This window comes from Peromyscus maniculatus, chromosome 13 (genome assembly GCF_049852395.1).
Source record: "Peromyscus maniculatus bairdii isolate BWxNUB_F1_BW_parent chromosome 13, HU_Pman_BW_mat_3.1, whole genome shotgun sequence".
In the NCBI taxonomy this organism is placed as follows: Eukaryota; Metazoa; Chordata; class Mammalia; order Rodentia; family Cricetidae; genus Peromyscus; species Peromyscus maniculatus.
The window spans coordinates 64,854,202-64,871,895 of NC_134864.1; the positions used below are offsets into that span (position 1 = coordinate 64,854,202).

Genomic DNA, 17,694 nt, shown 5'->3' on the forward strand with positions numbered 1-17,694 from the left:
TGGAGCTCACTGGCCCGCCAGCCTGGCTGGATCAGCAAGTACTCGCTCGGTTCAATAAGAGACTGGCTCAAAAAGTAAGGTGGAGGGGCTGATGAGATGGTTCAGCTGGTGGGGACACTTGGCATGCAAGCCTGGTGACCTGCGCTGACCCCCCAGAACCCAGGTAAAGGTGGAAAGAGAGAACCAAGTCCAGAAAGTTGTCCTCTGACCTCCCCATGTGCATTACGGTACATGCACACACAGCCTCGTATCAGGTACACACACAGTATCTGACACCCGCTTCTGGCCGGCACACCTGCCTGCACATCTGCCTGCACATCTGCCTGCACATCTGCCTGCACATCTGCCTGCACACAGTGTACTTGCATGTCATAGTCAGAGCTTCTATTGCTGTGATGAAACACCAGGACCAAAAGGAGCTTGGGGAGGACAGGGTTTGCTTCAGACATGGTTTTCAGGTCTTTGTGGAGGGAAGTCAGGGCAGGGACTCCATGCAGGAACCTGGACGCAGGAACTGAAGCAGAGGCTTGCTGGCTTGCTCTCCATGGCTTGCTCTGCCGGCTATATTCCGACATCCTGGACAGCCTGCCCAGAGGTGGCACCAACAGTGAGCTGGGCCCTCCCACACTGATCGCTAATCAAGAAAATGCCCCAAGGCTTGCCGACGGGCCAGTCTTGTGGTGGATCCCCTTCCTACATGACTATCTTGTGTCAGGTTGACAGAAAGAATTAACCAGGATAACACACTACAAATGTGTGCATGCACACACACACACACACACACACACACACACACACACACACATACACACATGAAATATGCCTAAAAAATTATAAACCCAGTGGTGGTGGTGATGGCAGTGGTGGCGCACGCCATTAATCCCAGCACTTTGGAAGGCAGAGGCAAGTGGATCTCTGTGAGTTCGAGGCCAGCCTGGTCTACAGAGTGAGTTCTAGGACAGGCACCAAAGCTATACGGAGAATCCCTGTCTTGAAACACACACACACACACACACACACACACACACACACACACACACACACACACACAAGAAATATGCCATCATAGTTATTTTTAGCTTTTACATTTTCATTATAATTAATAAGCAAGTGGATGTGTTTATTTATTGTGTATGTGTGTTGGCATGAGTGTGCCAGCACACTTGTGCAGTCCGGAAGACAACTGACAGGGGAACCCATCCTTCCCCTCCATGTGGGTCATCAGGCTTGGCAGTAAGTTCCTTTACCCACTGAAGGCCCCGGTTTTATAACTCATTTCCCCTAAAATAGTATTTTAGAGGCCACCAAGATGGCTCAGTAGGTAAGAGACTTCTTGCCCAAGCCTGACAATCTGAGTGTGATCTTTGGGAGCCACGTAAGAAGCCGGATGCAGTGGCTCAAGTCCTGGAAGGTTGTTCTCTGACCACCACAAGTGCGTCATGGCGCATGTGCACCCCCAAATAGACAAATCTTCAAAAGTTTCTAGCCGGGTGGTGGTGGTGGCGGCGGCGGCGGCGGCGGCGGTGGCGCACGCCTTTAATCCCAGCACTCGAGAGGCAGAGGCAGGTGGATCTCTGTGAGTTCGAGGCCAGCCTGGTCTCCAAAGTGAGTTCCAGGAAAAGGCACAAAGCTACACAGAGCTGTCTCAAAAAACCAAAAAAAAAAAAAAAAAAGTTTCTATTTTATTTATAGCACGGTCCCTCCATGCTGAGCTCAGTAGGTGGCGTCAGTGCCAACGCCTGGGTTCTATGACAAGCTACAGCTCTGCGTTTGTGCAGATGCTGCGCCGGCTGCTTCCTCGGAATCACAGCAGTGCTTGGAAAGAGCATCTTGCAATTTCAGACACATGAGAACGTGGCTGTTACTCCTGCCTAGATTGATTCCCAGTACCAAATAAACCGGGTATGATGCGACATACCTGTGATTTCAGCACTTGGGAGGTAGACACAGGGGGATCCGAAGTTCAAGGCCACCCTCAGTGAGTTCGAGGCCAGCCTGGTCTACAGAGCAAGTTGGAGACCAGCCTGGGATACACGAGGCCCTCTCAAAAACAAAAAAGGAAGCTTCAGAGATTGCTCCTCCTGGATTTCTGTGTGCCTTGCTAGACCTTCTGGGTCTGAGGAGTCTGTGTCCTCCAAAGTTCCCCAATATATAACAAAGCAACGAAGGGGACTATGTGATTGTGTATGTCTCAGATCTCAGCCTCCTGACGCCACAGGAGGGCAACTGCCTTCTCTATGTGAAAGGGATGCCACGGGCAAGGACACATGCGTGTGAAGAGTCGCTATTCCTTCTGTTCCGGGAGAGGTAGCTTTCAGCGTGAGCACCGCCTGGTAGACCCAGAAACCAGCTCCATTAGTTCGAACGCTTGCCTTGCACAGCTGATGTGACAATCTTGCCTTCAGCGGACTGCGTTTATCTGTGTTTTCCTTTTACATACGGTGTAGCCTGTGGTGGAAGGGGACACAGGAGGAGACCAGAGAGCGCGGAGATGCGCCTCCCCGAGCTCTGCTGCTGTTTTCTCCCTCCGGTTTGCTTTACCATGAAGTCAGAAATGACGTTCTCCCTTTGGCAGAAGTCATCCTACGCCAGCCTCAGGGCATGTGGTGGTTGGCACCTACTCTTGGAAATCTGAAGCCAGCTCATCAGTTGGTTTTTTTTTTTTTCCCCCAAGCTGAACTGGGGCAGATACTCAAACAATTAGGTTGCCAGGCTAATTTAAAACATGATAGGAAACAGATTTTAGCATGCTAGGAGTAAAAAAAAATCCTTTTTTTCTCTGATAGAAAGTAAAGCAAGAAGTTTCCTGGGATATTATTTGGAATAAGAAGAAAAAAGGTGGGGCTGGTGAGGAGGCTTAGTGGATAAAAATGGTTGCTGATAAGCTTGAAGACCCGAGTTTGATCCCCAGGTCCCACACAGTGAAAAGACAGAGCCAACTCCCCACTCAAGTTTTCCTCCGACCTCCACACCTGCACTACGGCATGCACAGCCCCCAGGAAAATAAATAAATAAGTCTAGCAAAATCCTTTTAAAGAAAAAAGAATGGTGGATCCCGTGACAGCTTTGGTCACTATGGACCTTGGGCGATGGAAGGCAGAGTTCAGATTTGCACCTTTCAGCGCTCTGAACTCTTTAGCACAGACGTCAGGAGAGCAAGAGTCTTCCAATGGCTTCCCAGGTCATGTCTGTACCAAGAGAAAGCAACGTTGGACATATTACACACTGTTTCTGTCCCGGGGCTCATCAGTCTTTACGACGGCCACAAGTGTCTCCTGGCAGGTCCTGCTACAGGAGCAGAGTCCAAGGCTTCAGTTGACACATGAATGCAAGAGTCAGGGGGAGAGCCGGGCGTGGTGGCGCACGCCTTTAATCCCAGCACTCGGGAGGCAGAGGCAGGCGGATCTCTGTGAGTTCGAGGCCAGCCTGGGATACCAAGTGAGTTCCAGGAAAGGCGCAAAGCTACACAGAGAGACACTGTCTCGAAAAACCAAAAACAAAACAAAACAAAAAAGAGTCAGGGGGAGAATCCTCCCAGCTCCCCTTGAGCAGCACTTCACAGAACAGAAGGAAGAGAGGGCAGGCACCCCACAGTGGCTTTTGTTGACTGTGCTTCCTTCTCTGGCTCATGCCTGATTTCATCTCTAAAGATGAGGAGGCTCTACCTCTGCAAACACAGCTTCTTCTTACACACACTGATTCATCTGCAAGGAAGGTTGATGTTGATAAAAGATTCTTTTTTTTTTTTTTTTTTTTTTTTAGCTCCCAAAACAACAGGGTTTCAAAACCACATAACATTTTCCCTTCAAGATGGCTTTTAGACATTACCTCACTAAACTAACACCTTCAAGAGACCTGTAAATACAAAAGTCGAGTTCTGGAAGCTCTGCCCACCTGCTTATCAGTGTGATACTGTGGAATGAAGAATGGAATGGAGGGAGGCAGCCCCCCCCCCCCCCCCCCCCCCCGCCCCACAAGTGTTTATTTGATTTGGGAGTGTCTCTTAAGACTTCTAAAGTTCATGCTCTCAGATGGAAAATGGAGAGTCTGAATCAAATGATTTGTATGGAACCTTTTAGTTCTTTAGGTCCGTGGAGTTCTAAAGCGAGACAGGGTCCTTGGGAAGACAGGTAGCAACCCATCTTGGCATTTTTAACATCTGGGCCTGTCACATCAAGCTTTGTTTCCTTCCAGTTATCCAAATTCTTAGAATGTGTGCACCAGCTGCCCTTTTGGTGATTGAAATTCTCCTCCAATCAAAAAGACCCCCACAGTTCATCCCAGCACTACAGTATGAGTCCCGCCTGCTGCTGGGGCCCTTGAGAAGCACCAACAGACACCACCATCCCAGGAAGGAGACCACTGTGGGCACATGCTGCCCAGGCAGGATCTCAGAAGGGCAGCTGGTGTACCTCAGATGTGGGGGAGGTGGGCATAATGAGATCTCTGACCAATAGGAGATGAGGAATACGAGGACTTCTGAACAGGACGGCTTCCATTGCTGCCTGCCCAGAAGACTCTTCCAAGAAGCCATTGATTTCCTGTGGTTTCTCTCCAGATGTGTTTGCGAGACTGAGCGACTGCCATGTTTGTTCTGGGGTTCTAGCCAGGCTGGCCACACATTCCCGTGTAGCTGTTCTTCCTTATTCTCGGCCTCATTTCTCTTTTTCTCTGGAATCCTACCCTATAACAAAAATCAGCACATTAAAATGTCACCTCAGTTTCTGTTTTCCACAGAAAGCACCCCCAGAGAGCAGACCACACCTCCAGAGACAAGCGTGGGTCTCCACGGCCGGCGGTTAAACCATCAGGCCACCATCTCTGGTCTGCAATGATGACAGCTAAGATATCTGTCTGGCCCTGATTGGCATGTGGCGGAGGCAGAAGCTGAGACATTGTCCTCTGAAGTGGTTGCTGCTCTGTTGTGATCAGGACGAGGAAAACGATGTCAAGGAAGGTTTGATGTGGAAGTCGTTTCGATGGCATTGGGATATTTGCGAAAATGAGTAGGAAACCCAAGGAAGTGATTTGCCCATTTGAAAGACTCTGTGAAAGCCTGGGGTTCTCCAAGAAAGTCTTTAAAATCCCCCTATCCCCTGCAGCTGCAGAGGAAATGAGGAAGACAATCCTGTCCAGGGTTGCATGCTGTAAGGTGGTAAACCTATAGGGAAAAATGCACGGCCTCCAAACAGTTCCCCTGTCAGTGAGGGCTGACAGGGTGGGCACCTGGCACAGGGACAGTTGGTGGCTATTATTGGTATCTTGAATATCCAGCTTCCCTGGCCCTCCCTGGAAACTAAAAAGATGCTTCACTTACAGCACCCGTTCTCAATCTTCCTAATGCTATGACCATTTAATACAGGTCCTCACGTTGTGGTGGCCTCCCCCAACCATAAAATTATTTCATTGCTGTTTCATACCTGGAATGTTGATACTGTTATGACTCATAGTGGAAATATCTATTTTCCAGTGGTCTTAGGTGACCCCTGTGAAAGGGTCATTTACCCTCCTTCCCCCTGCCCTGAAAGGGGTCGCAGCCCACAGGTTAAGAACCACTGACTTGCCGGGCGGCAGTGGCGCATGCCTTTAATCCCAGCACTCAGAGGCAGAGTCAGGCAGATCTCTGTGAGTTCGAGGCCAGCCTGGTCTACAGAGCAAGATCCAGGACAGGCACCAAAACTACACAGAGAAACCTTGTCTCGGGGGTGGGGTGGGGGGAAGAACCTCTGACTTAGAGGCTGTGTGATAAGAAGTCCTCTACGGTTATATTTGATCTCATCTAGGTCTGACTGCCTCTGCAACTCATGGCCTCCAGGCTAGTAGTCACGGCAGAATCTCAGAAGGGTCTGGCTGGGCGGGTGAGGCCTGCTCCACAGGAATTATGATGGTAGCAAATATATAATGAATGACAATGCAGTCTCTGGTACTACTTTCCACAGCAGAAAGGTATCTGCTCTAGGTTTCCCTGAGCTTGGGGATATATTTAACAACTCTTTGTGCCACGTGTGTTGACGATGAGTCCCTCGAGGGATGAGGGTGGCTGCCACACCCAGGGCATTCCCCGGCCCTCGATAACTCTGTGCTCGGCAGCATCTATCAAGGGATGACCGCACAAAAGTGACTTGATTTACTCAGGCTCTGGAGGCAGAAGCCCCCCAGGGATGGAGACCTGCATCGCACCAGACAAGCAGTGAAACGGAGCAAAATTAGTCAAGGATGAGAAAAAATGAGTCGGGTGAATGAAATGGCAGTGCCCCTTGGGGTCGCTGCAACGGCAGAGTTGGTAACTGGACCTGCTCTCTCCAAGCCTCTGAGGGCTTTCCACAGATGCTCAGTCCTCCTTTGGGAGGAGGAAGACCGGTGAGATCTGGATACCAGGTCCAAGTGTCACAGGGGAAGGCTTGCAAAAGGCTTTGCCTCCCTCTTTTTCTTTTTAGAGTGCATAATATGGCATCTCCTCCTTCCCTTTCTTCCCTCTAAGCCCCCCACATGCCCGTTCTTGCTCTCCTTTAGATTTATGCCTGCTTTTTTTTTTGCTGATTGGTATTACATGCTTGTATATGTATATACATATATATTACTAAATATAACCTGCTCAGTCTGTACAGTGTTACTTGTTCATATGTCTTCAGGGCTAACCATTTGGTGTTGGACAACCAGTTAGTGTGCTCTTCCCTGGGAGACTGTTTCTCCCACTCTTTTGCAGGCCGTAGCTGCCTGTGGTCCTTTGTGCAGGGTTGAGGCCTCATGGTCAGCGACCCCTCTCCACCCATGTTGGCATCACTGCTGCTTCTCTTGCTCAGCCCACGTTTAGGCGATCATGTTGGTGAGGCTTTGTGGGTGTAACCCCTCCCCCTTCTTCATGCCTCCTGTGAGAAGAGAGTATCTCACGGAACGGTGAAAGAATCATGGTACCAGAATCATGCGCACCCTCAGGCTCTGTCCTGAGGACTCTGTTACCAGGAACAGAGCAGAGGGGTTCCTGGGAATCCTGGCTGCCATGTATAACTAAAGAAATCTCTGACATGAAGGTGTAGGGCGATTCCAGTCTTATCTGCCGTCAAACGCTCTGTCCCTGAGCTGGACCTGCTGGAGCCATCGTGTGAATTCCAGCATCATTTCCAGGAACAATAGCCTGTGAGTGTGGCTACCGGGGTTGAACATTGGCCAGGAGTATCAAAGCATGCTGTACTGAGGCTGCTCATCAACTTCTTCCAAAAACTGCAGCATCACCAAGGATGGAGCAGACCTCCCGCCAAGCAGACAGCTGCTTGGAGCTGCAAGGCTGAGTGAAGCAGAAAAGAGCAAAGGTTACCGCTGCACACTCTGTTCATGCTAAAACAAAACCAGTATGTGTTTGGTGTGTGTGTGTGTGTGTGTGTGTGTGTGTGTGTGTGTGTGTGTGTGTGGTGGTGGTGGTGGTGGTGATATGGTATGGGCATGTTTGTCCACATGAGACAGTGGTCCAGGGTAAATCAAAGAAGAAATTTTACTTTTCCCCTCAAGAGAACCAGAAAGGCCAAGTGGGAAGACCCCAGGAAGCGTATAGCTATTTATACACACGAGCTTGTTGAGACGTGAACCCGAGAGGAAGAGAAAAAGAGGGTTCAAACTCTGTTCCTTATGGAAATCTCTAGGCTGCCGAGCCACTGGATTGAGAGTCAGCTGGCCGGAAGGGCTGTCCTTAGAGAGAGGCAGTAAAAATAATGACCCAGGGTCAGAGAAGCATCCAGTCTGTGGAGGCCAGGATGCAGTGAGCTAACCTGGGTGTTTCTACACAGTTTGGACCCCCCCTTTTTTGTATGCTAAGCACACAAGCATGTGATGAGCTGTAAGAGGACTCAACAAATATTTGAGTGACAAGTAGTTATTTTGAAAAACTGTGGAGAAATTGCTTTAAGCATTCAAAGATTCAAACTTTAGCAGGCTGATAGTTCTAGTAAAAATCTTTTCTCCCCCTTGGCAGTTCCATACATGCATATAAAAATATATATGCGTATAGATAAGATAGAGGAGAGGGAGAGGGAGAGAGGGAGGGAGGGAGGGAGGGAGGGAGGGAGGGAGGGAGGGAGAAAGGGAGGGCCAGTGTGTTAGTCAGGTGGGCTTGGGACCCAGGAAAGGGGTGCAGCTGAAGTGTGAAAGTGGTCTGTTGGCAGGATGCTGCCTTTGTGGGAGCAGAAAGAATTCAGCATTTGTTTCTGCTCGTTTTGTTTTTCTTCTATTTAGACTTTCAACCAGTTGGATGAAGCTCCCCCCTCCCCCCACATAATGGAAATAATCTTTTCTCAAAATCTGATTTTAATGTTAGTTACATGTTAAGAAATATCCCAACAGAAACACTTAGAACGATATTTGACTAACCGTTGTAAACAGTACGTGAGTCTATTTAACTGGGTTTTCATTTGTTTTTCTGCACTAAGACACTGAGAGCATTTGCTGAATCTGGGAGAGGAAAAACGTGAATGCTTTGACTAGATCACTGAAGAGCACCTTTGGAGTACATACATGGATTTGTTCTCAGGCTGTCCCCACACATCATCTGGTCCCGAGTGTCACAGGACAGCTAACATCCTAAAGTTTGTGCTGTCTAGTTATAAGGTGACAGTCTTTCTGGCTTTCCTAGGACTTTTGGGGTGTTGACATTGAAACCTCCACGCTCACAGAACCCCTCCTGTCTTGGGAAAACCAGGATAGAGACGGCTCTCATGTGTGAGCCATGCTAAACTGCCCCCCCCCACTTCCCTCCAGGAGCCGAGAAATAAGACGATTATTGTTTGAGCAGATGGAAATCACCTTCCAGGTTGCTCACCCTCACTGGCAGAGATGCTAACACAAGCAGATGGCCAGCCACGTAGCGTTGCCCCTGCATGGCTTCCTCATTTGTGAGGGCTCGTCAGACACTTCGAGGCTGTCCTGGTGATTTCCCATCCGACATCAGATTTGCTTCTGTGGCCTCTCTGAGGGGTTCCTGCCCTTGCCTCAGGCACTGAGCAAGGCCTGTGATTGGCTCTGGTCTCCTGTGGGTCCTCGGAGCACCCATGAGAGCAGGGCGGGGGTCCTCCAGGTGTTCAGAGCCCTCCTGCCAGGCCATAATATTATTCCATCTGAGCAAAGACACAGAACTGTCCCCTTCGTGTGGCATCTGTTTGCTTCCCGGACCCATTCGCTCAGTCGGTGTGTAGAAGAACTTGGAGTCTTCTAACCTTAGTTTGGGGCCACACGTAAGAGCCACGGTGTCCCAGGAAAATGCCTGAGGGGAGAGACAGGATGGCACTGATGTCTTGAGGACCACCCCCCCTCTCCTGTTGGCCAAAGCAGCGCCCTTTTCATTTATTTTCCCGTTGGGCACCCACACCAGACTACTCAAAGAAAGTACGTGTTCTACCGAAAACGTGTTAAATAAAACACAGGGTAAAGAGCGTGTAGAATGCTTCTCTCCGTAAACCTGACTGTGGAGCCTCTGAACTCGAGTGTTAAAATGAACCCACCATCACTGTCTTCAAGTACACAAACACCTTTGCCCTTTCCTGTCCTCTCCCAACACAGAATCCCTCTCCTTTCCCGCCCCCTTTAAATGTAAGGAGCGAGAACTTCCAGGTAAATTCAAGAACCGTCCCTTTCTAACGGTGTGGCTGTGGCAGGTGAACTGTGGCTGTCGGCCCGGGTTCTGGGAGGAGAGTGAGTGTGTGTGGAGTGTGGAGTCCCTGGGAGGAGAGTGAGACAGTGTGTGTGTGGAGTCCCTGGGAGGAGTGTGAGACAGTGTGTGGAGTGTGGAGTCCCTGGGAGGAGAGTGAGACAGTGTGTGTGTGTGTGGAGTCCCTGGGAGGAGTGTGAGACAGTGGTGTGTGGAGTGTGGAGTCCCTGGGAGGAGAGTGAGTGTGTGTGGAGTGTGGAGTCCCTGGGAGGAGTGTGAGACAGTGTGTGGAGTGTGGAGTCCCTGGGAGGAGTGTGAGACAGTGTGTGTGTGGAGTGTGGAGTCCCTGGGAGGAGTGTGAGACAGTGTGTGTGGAGTGTGGAGTCCATGGGAGGAGTGTGAGACAGTGTGTGTGTGTGTGGAGTCCCTGGGAGGAGTGTGAGACAGTGTGTGGAGTGTGGAGTCCCTGGGAGGAGTGTGAGACAGTGTGTGTGAGTGTGGAGTCCCTGGGAGGAGTGTGAGACAGTGTGTGGAGTGTGGAGTCCCTGGGAGGAGTGTGAGACAGTGTGTGTGTGTGTGTGGAGTCCCTGGGAGGAGTGTGAGACAGTGTGTGTGGAGTGTGGAGTCCCTGGGAGGAGTGTGAGACAGTGTGTGTGAGTGTGGAGTCCCTGGGAGGAGTGTGAGACAGTGTGTGGAGTGTGGAGTCCCTGGGAGGAGTGTGAGACAGTGTGTGTGTGTGTGTGGAGTCCCTGGGAGGAGTGTGAGACAGTGTGTGGAGTGTGGAGTCCCTGGGAGGAGTGTGAGACAGTGTGTGGAGTGTGGAGTCCCTGGGAGGAGTGTGAGACAGTGTGTGGAGTGTGGAGTCCCTGGGAGGAGTGTGAGACAGTGTGTGTGTGTGTGTGGAGTCCCTGGGAGGAGTGTGAGACAGTGTGTGTGGAGTGTGGAGTCCCTGGGAGGAGTGTGAGACAGTGTGTGTGAGTGTGGAGTCCCTGGGAGGAGTGTGAGACAGTGTGTGGAGTGTGGAGTCCCTGGGAGGAGTGTGAGACAGTGTGTGTGTGTGTGGAGTCCCTGGGAGGAGTGTGAGACAGTGTGTGGAGTGTGGAGTCCCTGGGAGGAGTGTGAGACAGTGTGTGGAGTGTGGAGTCCCTGGGAGGAGTGTGAGACAGTGTGTGTGTGGAGTCCCTGGGAGGAGTGTGAGACAGTGTGTGTGTGGAGTGTGGAGTCCCTGGGAGGAGTGTGAGACAGTGTGTGTGAGTGTGGAGTCCCTGGGAGGAGTGTGAGACAGTGGTGTGTGTGTGGAGTCCCGAAGGATGGGGACAGTGCCACCCCGCTCTGTGCCCCTGCCCACTCCGCGGCCTCCTCTCTCGCCGCCCTCCTTCGGTCCACTTGGTTCTGGTCCGGGAGCCCCTGGTGTTCTGGCAGAGAGACACTGAGGAACTACTGGAGAGATGCTGGGGGCTTAGGAAGGGACGCGGGAAACGACAACTTACACTGCCATGCTGCCCGCAACGTCTCCTCCCCTGCTTCGGATCTGAAGTTCCGATTTCTTTTAGGCCAGGGTCCTGTTGCAGCCTGGGTTCAGGTCCCGAGACAGGGAAAAGGCATCCGCACAAAGAAATGAATTGTCTGATTACCAAACAAATTTCACACAAGTGGCCGGCCCCGCACAGCTCCAGCTGTCTTTATTTATACATCAAAACCAAGCATATATTTTTTCCATGCTAACAAGTTTTTCCCCATCCTCAATGTTAACCTCTGGCAAAAATATGTCAAATATGTTGCCCCCACCCACCTAACTTTTACATCAAAACATCCTTTAAACCAAAAAAACAAAAAACAAAAAACAAAACAAACAAAAAAAACAAAAAAACAAAAACCTGACACTTATCATTTTGCTAGCTTGGCCAAATGCGGAGCCAGGTACAGCCTGTCTGTACAAAACTAAAAGGTGATTGACGCAGGCACACATTTTCAAGGACGGCAGTATCGTTCAAAACTCAACAAATCAATTTACAGAAGAGGGGGCAAGTTGCCTCCAAACAGCTCCTAGGGTCTGGAGTGACAGCTGGTATCCCCAGACAAGAAACCCGAGACGCATCAGCTCCCAAAGAATTTTGGGGGAAAATATTCAAGAGAAAAGTGGGGTTTCCAGGAACAATCACATCTGTCCCATGTGTGACTGACAAAGAGAACTGTCAACATTACAAGAGAGAAGAGAGCGTGCAGGCCACACACGGTCCCAGCAGTCTTCTGCGCCGTCCCAAAGTCCGCTGGTCCTTGCTGAGTGAGACTGTCCCCGTGGGCTTTTGCCTCTTCTGGAGGCCCGCTGGATAAGCACTCATACACTGGTCTGAAGTTCGGCCACGCGACTCCCAACACTTTATGCCCCCCCCCCCCCATCTCAGCTGTCTTTCTATTGCTGCCCTGAATCACTGTGACCAAAAGCAATCTGGGAAATAAAAGATTTATTTCAACTTACGGTTTATACTCCTTCATGGAGAAAAATCCGGGCAGGAACCGAAGCAGAAACTGCCGAGGGGTGCTGGCTCGCTCTCTGTGGTTTGCTCAGCCCGCTTTCTTACAGCACCTAGAATAACCGGCCAAGGTGCGGCACTGCCCACAGGGAGCTGAGCTCTCCCACAACAATCACGAATCAAGGAAAGAGCCCAGAGTTGCCTAAAGACCTACCTGATGGCTGCAATTCCTCAAACGAGATTCCAAGACAAAACTAACTAGCACACCCTCGTGTGTGTGTGTGTGTGTGTGTGTGTGTGTGTGTGTGTGTGCGTGCGCGCGCTCATGTGTACCCCCTTGTGTGTGGAAGCCAGAGGTCAACCTCAGATGGCTTCTAGATTACCTTCCATCTTTTTTTTTTTTTTTGAGACAATGGTCTGTCACTGAACCTGGTGCTCACCAATTTGACCGGCAAGCCCCTGGAATCCACCTGTGTCCACCTATCCCCAGCACCCGCACAGATACTCCGGCATCCCCAGCGCTGGGTTACAGGTGTGCACTGCCACACCCTGCCTTGACATGGGTCCCAGGGATCTGAACTCAGGTCCTCAGGGGTCCACAGCAAAGGCTTTACCCACTGAGTCATCTCCCCAGCCCTGGGTCTGCCCCCCCCCCCACTGCTTGCTTGTTTCCTTTCCGTTGTTTTGACTTTTTCTGCTCTTTTGAGGGGGGGGGGGCGCCATCCAGCTCCCAAATAAATCACAGATGGAGGCTTACCATTACCTATAAATGACCGGTCCTAACTTAGCTTGCCTCTAGCCAGCTTTTCTTAAATTATCCTGTCTGTCTTTGCCTCTGGGCTTTTTCCTTGGACTCTTGCTCCATGGCTGGCTGGTGACTGGGTGACTGGCCCCTAGCACTGTCCTGTTCCTGTTCTCTTGCTCCTCGATCTCTTTTCTCTCTTTTTCTCCTTCTATTCATTCTCTCTGCCTGCCAGCTCCGCCTATCCTTTCTCCTGCCTCGCTAATTGGCTGTTTGGCTCTTTATTAGACCATCAGGTGTTTTAGACAGGCACAGTAACACAGCTTCACGGAATCGAACAAATGCAACATAAAAGAATGCAACACATCTTTGCATCATTAAACAAATGTTCCTCAGCATAAACAAATGTAACACAGCTTCAACTAATATTCTACAACACCCTTCCTACTTATTTATTTTTAAGTTAGTATATAAAATCCTTGGTTCTGTCTCAACGTTTTCATACCTAACTTGCTTTGTTTGTCCTCCTGGCCCCTCTTCTCTGCTTTACTCACCTCTGTGCCCTCCCACCTCCAGGATCCTTCTCTCTCCTTCCAGTCCCACGTGCTTCTCTTCATCTGACTCGTCAACCCCAAGGTTGACTCAGATACCAGCTCCTCGGGGAAGGTCCCCTTTCTCTTCCCATCTGGACCCGAGATCCTCCTCAGCGCCCTACCATAGGCTGCATCGGAAGACCATGAATATGTGCGCAAATATTTCTCTTTCTGTAGGACTCCTGAAGCAAACAAACTTCAGTGGGTTCTCAGAGAATCGTCCTGCGGGAGATGGGGCTGGTGGCCGATTCATGCACGGCACCCCAGCTCTCCGCCCCACCCACTCTCTCCTGGAAAGACTGTCTGGAAAGGTCTGAGACCCTGACGAGAACCCCATCCTGCCCCCTTACCGGGGCTTCCATCCACGGGTGTGCCAGTGTTGCCCTGGAACGTAGCGAGGTGCACACGCCGCACCTGCCATCCTTAAAGATCTGAGTCAGATGCGAGCCCAGGCGAGATTGATTCCAGCAACCAGCCAGGATGAGTGACTCTCTGAGACAGCATGGAAAGAAGACCTGGTTTCATTAGATTCTCTTTATTTGAAAATATGAAACAAATTCTATAATCAATAGTGGGATGGAGCATGGGAGAATTTTATGAGACTGCATGAAAGATGCGCAAAGTCAAAAGCACCACCTGGAACTACCAGGAAGCAGAACAAAGGCGGCCCGCGAAGGAGCTGGTCACTAGAGAAAAGAGAGCGCAAGTTATATGTGGAGAGAAGCTGACACCATGAGGCAGAGAGAATGGACAGAGCTGGAGCCTCACAGGAGGAGAAAAAGATGGAGAAAGAACCGAGGTGGGGAGGGGAGAGGACAGGTCCACAGGAAGAGTTAGGGGTAGTCAGAGAGCTCCTTCTGGACCGTCACTGCCTCTTTGTCCCCAAACTAGGAATCTCAGTGACTTCTCACTCATCACCCACATCCCCTTGTCAATTCACCACCACCAACCCCCCTCCCCCCCGCCATGTCTCTGAGATGCAGTTTTCTTCTCCACTTCTGTTGTTGCTGCCTTGATGCAGGCTTTCTACAATGGCTGGGTCTTCTGCAGTAGTCTCCTTCAGCCTGTGCCCAGGCAGTCGGCCATCATTCTGAAGTGGTCTCCTTCAGCCTGTGCGTGGTGCAGCTGGTCATCATTCTGCTCCAGCCTTTGGATGACAAAGGCATAGGTCTTTTCTCTCTGCCTGACATCCTGTTTTCATCTGCAACATCTGGCCTCCAGCAGATCTGATTTTTCCTGCCACAGTGTGTCTGGCCTTTGTTCCTGTGAATTCCTAGCCCTTTCTTCGGTTTGGCAGCCTCCTACTAAAGCTTTCAGAATCAGAGCTGGGGAGGTGGCTCCGTGGATGAAAGAAAGCACCATGGGCCGAGCTGAATTCAATCTCTGGGACCCATACAAAGGGGGAGGAGAGAACCAATTCCACACAGTTGTCCTCTGCATCTACTTGTGTTCTTCAGCATGCACACACTTGTCCAACACACACACAAGCACCCCCTCAAACACACACACACCCCCCCACAGAAACACAGATAAAGAAACACACACATACACACAGACAAACACGGGCGCGCGCGCGCGCGCACACACACACACACACACACACACACACACACACAGAAACACAGATAAAGAAACACATACACATAGACAAATGCAGGCACACACACCACCACCACCACCACTACCACCACCACCACCGATGATAATAAAAAGCTGTCTCCATGCTGTCTTTATCCATTGCTTCCCCGTGACTCACAGAGGTCCTGCAGGGACAGGCCTGGGCTGTGAAGGAGAGCCACAGGGAGAGGCCGCCGTTCATACAAGTGTGTATCTCCACCACCTAGACACCCAAAAGAACGGTTTCTTTCCTTTCCACACTGATTCTTAAGGAAATGCCTCGGTTAAACAGCAACACTGGGCTGGTGAGAGGGCTCAGTGTGAAGAACTCTGCCAGCCATGGGCTGGTCTGAACCAGGCTGCCAGAGCCTCACGACAGCAGAGAACTGACTTCTGCAAGTTGTCCTCTGACTTCCTCATGCACACCATGGTACCCTCCACACACATGCACCATAAACAAACAAACATTTAAAAGAATTAAAAAAAAAACCACTAAATTAAACACAAGCAGCTGGACACAGAAGTGCAGGCCTGTGGTGATCCCTCCAGGTACGTAGGACACCGACTCCAGCACACTGAACCTTAGAGTTCTAATGTCAGCTGGACTATGCAGTTTCACAAAAATAAAAAACAGACAAACAACAAACAAAAATCTGAAGATTAAAATGAAATAAAGAAATAGTGTAAGATAGCTCATTCTCTTTGATCAGAACCTGTCACTCTCCAAAACTGTTTTGGAAAGAACTCTGAATCCTATGGATGTGGAAACCCATTGTGATGCAGAAATGCACACACAAAGAGCTGACGACTTGCATATTTCATTCCTCTGGAAAGTGATGCCAGATTGAATAACATCTTCCTTCAAGAGAGGAATCCCAGTAGCCTGGGTGGAGGTGTTGAACTTGGAAACCTCTAGTAGCCGAACATGATGCGTTGAACATTAGTTCCAAGGCTCATGAACCTGGCTACTTCCATTGGCTGAAAAATGATTTAAAGTCTTGAATTAGATGGCAAATGTTTCCTTTTGGTTGTGATGTCCCCTTGACGGTATCGGATAGGAAACGGGCAGGGTGGACTGTGGCTGATCCAAGGGAGAAAGACTAGATGGGTGTCGCACCATGTAGGATTCAAAATTTACTGCAAGCCAACTTTTTCAAGGGCTCACACATGTAAGGTAGCACACAACCTCTCCTACGGTGAGCTTTGCCGTCTGGAGTGGAGTGTGCTCTTGAAATGTGTCAACCACCATGAACAGGGAGAGCATTCTGGGCTGGGAGACCAGCTTCCCTTGGTAAGAAGAGAAGGCCATTCCAGCTGGGAATGTGCTGACAGCCATTACATTCAGAACACCCACCCACCCAAGGCCTCCCCCTCAGAAGAGGATTCCTGGGAAAGAAAAGGCTCCCCACGCAGCCCTAACTCCGAGAACTTCCTCAGAGTCTTGCTTTGGTAGGGTCCAGAATCCCAGCGACCCTAAAGCCATGTACACTGTCCTTTCTTGCTGGAGGGTAACCTTTCTCCAGCCAGCTTGCTGGGCTCCAATCTTGCTGCCCACGGAACTTCTGAGTCACCAGGCACCCTTCGAGGTTATTTCCTGCCACACCTATGGTTGTGATTTCACACTAAAGGTTTGGGACCAGATCACTGTTTCCTTCTCTCTGGCTGGAAAATGAAATACAGATCTGGTTGACACTTCAAACAGGCCAGAGCCAAAGTTTGTTTTTTTGTGCTACTGTTACTTTAAAAAAAGAAGAAGAAGAAGAAGAAGAAGAAGAAGAAGAAGAAGAAGAAGAAGAAGAAGAAGAAGAAGAAGAAGAAGAAGAAGAAGTGTTCATGTATGTGCACGCGCTCATGAGCATGTACTCATGTAGGCCAAAGGTTAACCTCTGACATTGTTCCTCAGGAGCCATCCCCCAGGTTTTTTGTTTGTTTTGAGACAGGGTCTCCCCTTGGTCTGCAGTTGACTAGGCTGGTTGTCCAGCAAGGCCCAGGGATGCCCTTGTGTCGGCCTCTCTACATGCCCTGCTTTTTAGATAGGTCCCCATACCTACAAGGCAAGCATTTACGGATGGAGCTATGCCCGCAGCCCTAGTACTCAGTTTTGAAAGAGGTGTGGAAAGAAGAAAACCCATCAGCTGTTCTAGGGGAATAGAGACCTATCCCTATGAAATGCATTTCCTCGCACGGGGAAGACCTGTTTGAGCCCCGCTCAGGATGTGAAATGTCTCGGATCTGTGGAAGGATGACAAAGATCACATAGATTTAAGGGCAACTGAGAAGATTTGAGAAGTCAGAGAATCAAACAAACTCGATTTAGGAAGACTGTAGTCTAGAATTGTCATCTAAAGTGATGTAGCCAGACGTCCGTATTGGAGATGAGCCCAGAATTGTCATTTACAAATTCACATTTCTAATGACCTCTGAATACATCTATGTGCTGAGTGACACATCAAACCAAACTACCTTAAAATCCCAGTCCTGCCTCTCCATTGCCATTTGACCTTGAGTCACGTACTTGAACACCCCGACTCTCATCTGTATTAGGGGGACCATAAGTATCTTGTGAGGATTATCTTAAGATGAAATGTAACCAGGTCTCTCCACTCTGTTTACCCCAGTGAAGCTCCTGCCTGC

At 50.0% G+C, this 17,694-nt stretch overlaps 1 long non-coding RNA gene across 1 annotated transcript; it reads right to left on the bottom strand.

The window, feature by feature from the left end:
* Window positions 1-7,182: 7,182 nt before the first annotated feature.
* On the bottom strand, window positions 7,183-11,414 carry LOC143268239 (uncharacterized). Its single transcript, XR_013043925.1, has 3 exons — window positions 11,125-11,414; window positions 8,810-9,250; window positions 7,183-7,285 (listed from the first exon to the last, which is right to left on the bottom strand). It is a non-coding gene; the product is annotated as an uncharacterized LOC143268239 (long non-coding RNA).
* Between the last annotated feature and the right edge of the window lie 6,280 nt (window positions 11,415-17,694).